This window comes from Triticum aestivum, chromosome 6D, assembly GCF_018294505.1.
Source record: "Triticum aestivum cultivar Chinese Spring chromosome 6D, IWGSC CS RefSeq v2.1, whole genome shotgun sequence".
Lineage (NCBI taxonomy): Eukaryota > Viridiplantae > Streptophyta > Magnoliopsida > Poales > Poaceae > Triticum > Triticum aestivum.
Window position 1 is genome coordinate 55462107 of NC_057811.1, and position 6956 is coordinate 55469062.

A 6956-nucleotide genomic window follows, 5' to 3' on the forward strand; every position below is an offset into this window, starting at 1 on the left:
TGAACCGGCCGTGTCAAGCAGTGCGCGAAACCGCGATCCCCCTCGTGGTCATAACCCGACGGGGGGCGGCGGTGATGCTCAGGATGTGGTGGATCATGCTAGGGCACGTCGAGAGGCCGAGTTAGCGGCGCAGCATGAGGCCCGCCAACTTACTCCGGTTCGTCCAACCACGTCGGTGGAACCAGGAGTTATTTCCAGCTCTTTGGGAGTGTCGTGTCTCGTCCCAGCACTGCGCAACGTGCGCCTGCCCAAGGATTTCAAAGGCCCACGTAAAGTGCCGAATTACACCGCTGATTTATCCCCTGAATCGTGGGTCGAAAGCGATGAGATGGCAATGGAGATGCTGGATGTGGATGATGCGGCGTGCGCTAAATACTTCACCATGATGTTGGAAGGAACGACTCGCACTTGGTTGAAAAACTTGCCAGCTAACTCTATTAGGTCATGGGCCCAGTTGAGAGCCCGGTTTATCCCGAATTTCAAGGATACATGCAAACAACCCATGTCAATTGTGGACTTAGCTGCCTGTGTCCAGGAGGAAGGAGAATCAACAACCCATTGGGTGCGTCGGGTTTCGCAAATTTTGCATTCATCAGACCGCATCAATGCTGATACAGCAGTTTTAACGTTGGAAGGCAATTGCCGGTTTACACCTTTGAAGTTGAAATTGGGACGGCTCAAACGTCAATGCAATAACATGGGTACTCTTATGGCCGCTCTGGTAAAGTATGCCGACTCTGATAGTACCAAGGACCCTGAGTCTGACGATGACAAGACAGGGAAGGGAAAGAAGAGCAGCAACACCAAGGGGCAGCAGCATAACCCGGCAGGTCATGGAAACAGTGGTAAGCGTAAAGCGGATAACAGTTTAGATTTTGTGGCTAATACCAACGCGCAGGACAAGGGCCAGCGGCGTAAGGGTAAACCACCCCGACGTGGCGGAGGGCCAAGTCCTAATCCGGACCGTGTGTCTTATCTGTTAAACCAGCCTTGCCCAAAGCACGGGTCGCAGGACAAACCGGCTACGCACCTCTGGAAGGATTGTTATATCATGCAGGAGTTAAAAAATTCCGACTTTTTTCGGTATGATCATGGACCGGGCGGCGGTTCAGGCCCCGGATCTCACGGGCCGGGTTTCGGTGGAGGCAGTTCCGGTTCAGGTTTTCACGGTAATCAGAGCGGACATGGTAATCAAGGCAATCAGGGCAATTATGGTGGTTATAATCATCAGGGCAATCAGCAGCAGTCGGGCTACCACAGCAACCCGAAGCAGTTGAACAGTGGGCAATATCATGTCTTCACCACTAGTCTATGCAAGCGCGATCAGAAAATTCATAAAAGGGCAGTAAATTCTGTTGAACCGGCGGTGCCCCGTTACTTGTGCTGGTCCGAGCAGCCGATCGTGTGGAGTAGAGAGGATCATCCACCCCGGGTTGATAATCCGGGTCATCTGGCATTGGTGGTGGCGCCTCAGGTTGGAGGTTATAAGTTCACCAAGGTACTCATGGATGGAGGGAGTAGTATCAATATCCTTTATTATGAGACCTTCCGGCGCATGGGGTTAACAGATAAAAATCTTAAACCGTCCAACACAGTTTTCCATGGTGTAGTGCCTGGTAAATCGGCATATCCTGTTGGTAAGATAGCCCTGAAGGTGGCTTTTGGAGATGAGCATGATTCAAGGTCAGAGACATTGACTTTTGAAGTGGTGAAAATCAAGAGCCCGTATCATGCCCTGTTTGGACGGCCGGCTTATGCTAAGTTCATGGCAAGGCCCTGTTATGTCTATCTGCAGCTCAAGATGCTGGGTCACAAGGGAACTATAACAGTGCATGGGAGCCGCAAGATCGCTTTGGAATGTGAAGAAGGTGATGCGGCTTATGCTGAGTCGGTTTGTGCAACAGAAGAGTTGAAGTTTTACAAGGATAATGTTGATCCGGCAGATATGACTTCATTGAAGAAACCAACTACAGAGCATGATCCGGCCTTGAAGTTTAAATCGGCTGATGAGACTAAGCTTGTTGATTTTGTTCCTGGCGATTCATCCAAGCAGTTTAGCATCAGCGCTAATTTGGATCCGAAATAGGAAAGCGCGCTCATCGAGTTCATCCGTGAGAATCGGGACATCTTTGCGTGGAAGCCTTCTGACATGCCAGGTGTACCGAGAGAACTTGTTGAGCATACTCTCAATGTCGATCCCAAGTATAAACCGGTCAAGCAATTTCTTCGCCGGTTCAATGAAGAAAGACGCAAGGCTATTGGCGAGGAAGTTGCCAGGCTTTTGGTGGCTGGGTTTATGATCGAAGTTTTTCATCCTGAGTGGTTGGCTAATCCGGTGCTGGTACTCAAGAAGAACGGCACTTGGCGTATGTGTGTGGACTACATAGATCTCAACAAGGCTTGTCCAGCAGATCCTTTTGCCCTCCCTCGTATTGATCAAATCATTGATGCTACGGCGGGTTGCGAGCGTTTGAGCTTTCTGGACGCGTATTCTGGTTACCATCAGATCAAAATGGCAGTTAAGGACCAGGAGAAGACAGCCTTCATAACTCCCTTTGGAGCCTTCTGCTATGTGTCTATGCCCTTTGGGCTCAAGAGTTCCCAGGCGACTTATCAGCGGTATGTGCAGAATTGTCTTCATGATCAGATCGGCCATAATGTTCATGCCTATGTGGATGATATTGTGGTGAAATCAAGAAAGGAGGAGACATTGATTGATGACTTGAAGGAGACCTTTGATAACCTCCGGGTTTATAAAATGATGCTTAATCCGGCCAAGTGTGTCTTTGGTGTACCGGCAGGCAAGCTCTTGGGTTTCTGGTATCTAACAGAGGCATCAAAGCTAATCCAGAGAAAATCAAGGCTATAACTTCTTTGGCTAAACCGAAGTGTATCAATGATGTTCAACGCCTGGCAGGCCGGATTGCCGCGTTGAGCCGGTTTATCAGCCGCCTTGGGGAGAAGGCCATCCCTTTATATCAGATGCTGAAGAAAACGGATAACTTCGTCTGGAGTAACGCCGCCAATGAAGCATTTGAGGAATTAAAGCGGCAGCTTGCTAATCCGCCGGTTCTTGCTGCTCCTGTTGATAAGGAGCCATTGTTGCTATATGTGGCAGCTAACGCCCGGGCTGTTAGCGTGGCTATTGTGGTGGAACGCAAGGAGGCCGGAAAGGAGTATCCGGTTCAACGGCCGGTTTATTATATCAATGAGGTACTTATTGAGTCCAAGCAAAGGTACCCACATTGGCAGAAGCTGGTGTATGGAGTTTTTATGGCAAGCCGGAAGCTTAAGCAATATTTCCAAGGTCATCCCATCACTATGGTCAGCTCTGCTCCTTTGGGGGATATAATCTAGAGCAGGGAAGCAACCGGCCGGATTGCTAAGTGGGCCATTGAGCTTGGGCCTCACGGGTTAAAATATATGCCCCGGACGGCGAACTAATCTCAGGCACTTGTGGATTTCATCAATGATTGGACAGAATTACAGGCGCCAGAAGAGAAGCGGACCATACTTATTGGACTATTCATTTTGATGGGTCCAGGCAGTTGGAGGGCTCGGGGGCTGGAGTCGTATTAGCTTCCCCATGAGGTGATAAGTTTTGTTATGTTCTCTGTTTAATGTTCCCTTGCACTAATAATACAGCTGAATATGAGGCTTTACTCCATGGTCTTCGAATGGCTAAAGAGATGAATCTAAGCCGAGTTAAGTGCTTTGGTGACTCGGACCTGGTGGCTCAACAAGTGTCCGGTACTTGGGATTCCAAGGACCCACTCATGGCGGCGTATCGTCGAGAAGTGGATATTGTTGCAGGTCACTTTAAAGGTTATCAGGTCGATCATGTGGACCAGCGGAAGAATGAAGCGGCGGACGCTTTAAGCCGTTTGGGTTCCCAACGTAAACCGGTTCCACCCAGTGTCTTCCTGGATGTGCTGCATAATCCATCCGTCAAGCTCCCTGGTGAAGAGGATTTGGCTGTTCCTGATCCGGAGGCTCAGTTGGTGGTGGCTCTTCATGTTATCCCGGATTGGACGGTTCCATATTTGGCGTATATGAACCGGGGCGAGTTACCAGAAGATGAAACTTCTGCCAGGCAGATAATCCAGCGGTCCAAGTCCATGACTATTATCAATGGAGAGTTACATCATTGCAGTGTGACAGGGGCGTTTCAACGCTGCGTGTCTCCTGAAGAAGGCCGCGAAATTTTGCGTGAGATCCACGAAGGAGATTGTGGTCACCACGCCGGTTCAAAATCTCTGGTAGCCAAGGCGTTTCGTCATGGTTTCTATTGGTTGACGGCTCATGCTGATGCCGAGGACTTGGTCAAAAGGTGTGATGGATGTCAAAAATTCTCACGACGCGCTCATGTACCGGCTCAAGAATTGCGTATGATTCCAATCACTTGGCCGTTTGCAACTTGGGGGCTGGATATGGTTGGGCCCTTTAAGAGATCGAAGGACAAGAAGACCCACCTTTTGGTGGCAGTTGATAAGTTCACTAAGTGGGTGGAGGCAGAGCCAGTCAGTAAGTGTGATGCAGCTACGGCGGTTCAATTCCTCAAGAAGGTGATTTTCCAGTTTGGCTTTCCACACAGCATTATAACTGATAATGGTACAAATCTGTCCAAAGGAGCTATGAAGGAGTTCTGTCAACGTGAGCACATCTGGCTTGACGTATCATCAGTGGCTCACCCCTAGTCTAATGGTCAAGCAGAGAGAGCCAATCAAGAGATTTTGAGAGGCATCACGCCCCGGCTTATGGTTCCTTTGCAACGGATGCCGGATTGTTGGGTGGAGGAGTTACCTTCTGTGTTATGGAGCATCAATACCACGCCCAACAGATCCATGGGTTACACGCCTTTCTTCATGATTTATGGAGCAGAGGCGGTTCTCCCTAGTGACATCCGTCATGACTCGCCCCGTGTGGCAGCGTATGTCGAAGCTGATAATGAGAAGGCACAGCAGGAACCACTTGACCTGTTAGATGAGGAGCGTGACATTGCGGCGGCTCGTTCGGTGATTTACCAGCAGGATCTGCGTCGTTATCACAGCCGCCGGGTTAGAACCAGAACTTTTCAAGAAGGCGATCTGGTGCTCCGACTCATCCAGGATCAGACTGATATGCACAAGTTATCCCCGCCTTGGGAAGGACCCTTTGTGGTCAGCAAGAATCTACACAACGGGTCATACTACCTAATCAATGTTCGAGAGCACAAAGACTCACGTAAATCGGAGGAGGAGACCCACCGGCCGTGGAATATCGCCCATCTGCGGCCCTACTATACTTGAGCCATAGGCTCTGCTTCTGTACATAGTTATGACAATGTATATATTATGATCAATATAATAAACTAGAACCTCAGCTAAAGCGGGGTATCTTTTGTTTTTCTCACATCATGTGTGGTTACATGGGGGCTTCTTTTCATAAAGCGGCGTCCGGTTTACCCCTTGATTCAGCTTATCAAAGCTTTATATAAAAATCACTTGGGGGCTTGGTTGCGCTTGAATCATAGCTACACCTCTTGATCGGCGCAATGCCACAATATCACTTGGGGGCTTGGTCGTATTCGAACCATAGTCACACCTCTTGATCAGCTCAAAGCCAAACTACTCCGGGGCCAAAGAGAGTGTTGCAAACGAACAACTCAAACATAGGCACCCACTGAGCACAGCTCAAATGTTACTTGGGGATTCTTTGCTGTCGCAATGAACATAGAATCTACACTTGTAATAGGCTATCTGAAGGAAATATGCCCTAGAGGCAATAATAAAGTTATTATTTATTTCCTTATTTCATGATAAATGTTTATTATTCATGCTAGAATTGTATTAACCGGAAACATAATACATGTGTGAATACATAGACAAACATAGTGTCACTAGTATGCCTCTACTTGACTAGCTCGTTGATCAAAGATGGTTGAGTTTCCTAGCCATAGACATGAGTTGTCATTTGATTAATGGGATCACATCATTAGGAGAATGATGTGATTGACTTGACCCATTCCGTTAGCTTAGCACTTGATCGTTTAGTATTCTGCTATTGCTTTCTTCATGACTGATACATGTTCCTATGACTATGAGATTATGCAACTCCCGTTTACTGGAGGAACACTTTGTGTGCTACCAAACGTCACAACGTAACTGGGTGATTATAAAGGTGCTCTACAGGTGTCTCCAAAGGTACTTGTTGGGTTGGCGTATTTCGAGATTAGGATTTGTCACTCCGATTGTTGGAGAGGTATCTCTGGGCCCACTCAGTAATGCACATCACTATAAGCCTTGCAAGCATTGTAACTAATGAGTTAGTTGCGGGATGATGTATTACGGAACGAGTAAAGAGACTTGCCGGTAACGAGATTGAACTAGGTATTGAGATACCGACGATCGAATCTCGGGCAAGTAACATACCGATGACAAAGGGAACAAACGTATGTTGTTATGCGGTTTGACCGATAAAGATCTTCGTAGAATATGTAGGAGCCAATATGGGCATCCAAGTCCCGCTATTGGTTATTGACCAGAGAGGTGTCTCGGTCATGTCTACATAGTTCTCGAACCCGTAGGGTCCGCACGCTTAACGTTCGTTGACGATATAGTACTATGAGTTATGTATGTTGGTGACCGAATGTTGTTCGGAGTTTTGGATGAGATCACGGATATGACGAGGAACTCCGGAATGGTCGAGAAGTAAATATTGATATGTGGATAGTAGTGTTTGATCTCCGGAAAGGTTCCGGAATCCATCGGAAGGGGTTCCGGATGTTTCCCGAAATGTTTGGCCACGAGAACACTTTATCTGGGCCAAAGGGGAAAGCCCATGAGGTTTTTGGAAAGCGCAAAAGGAAGTTTTGCGGAGTCCAGGGGCTAGACGCCAGGGTCCCTGGCGTTTGGGTCCAGACGCCGGGAACCCTGGCGTCTGGCCCTGGAGTTCGAGAAGGACTCTTGCCTTTTGGG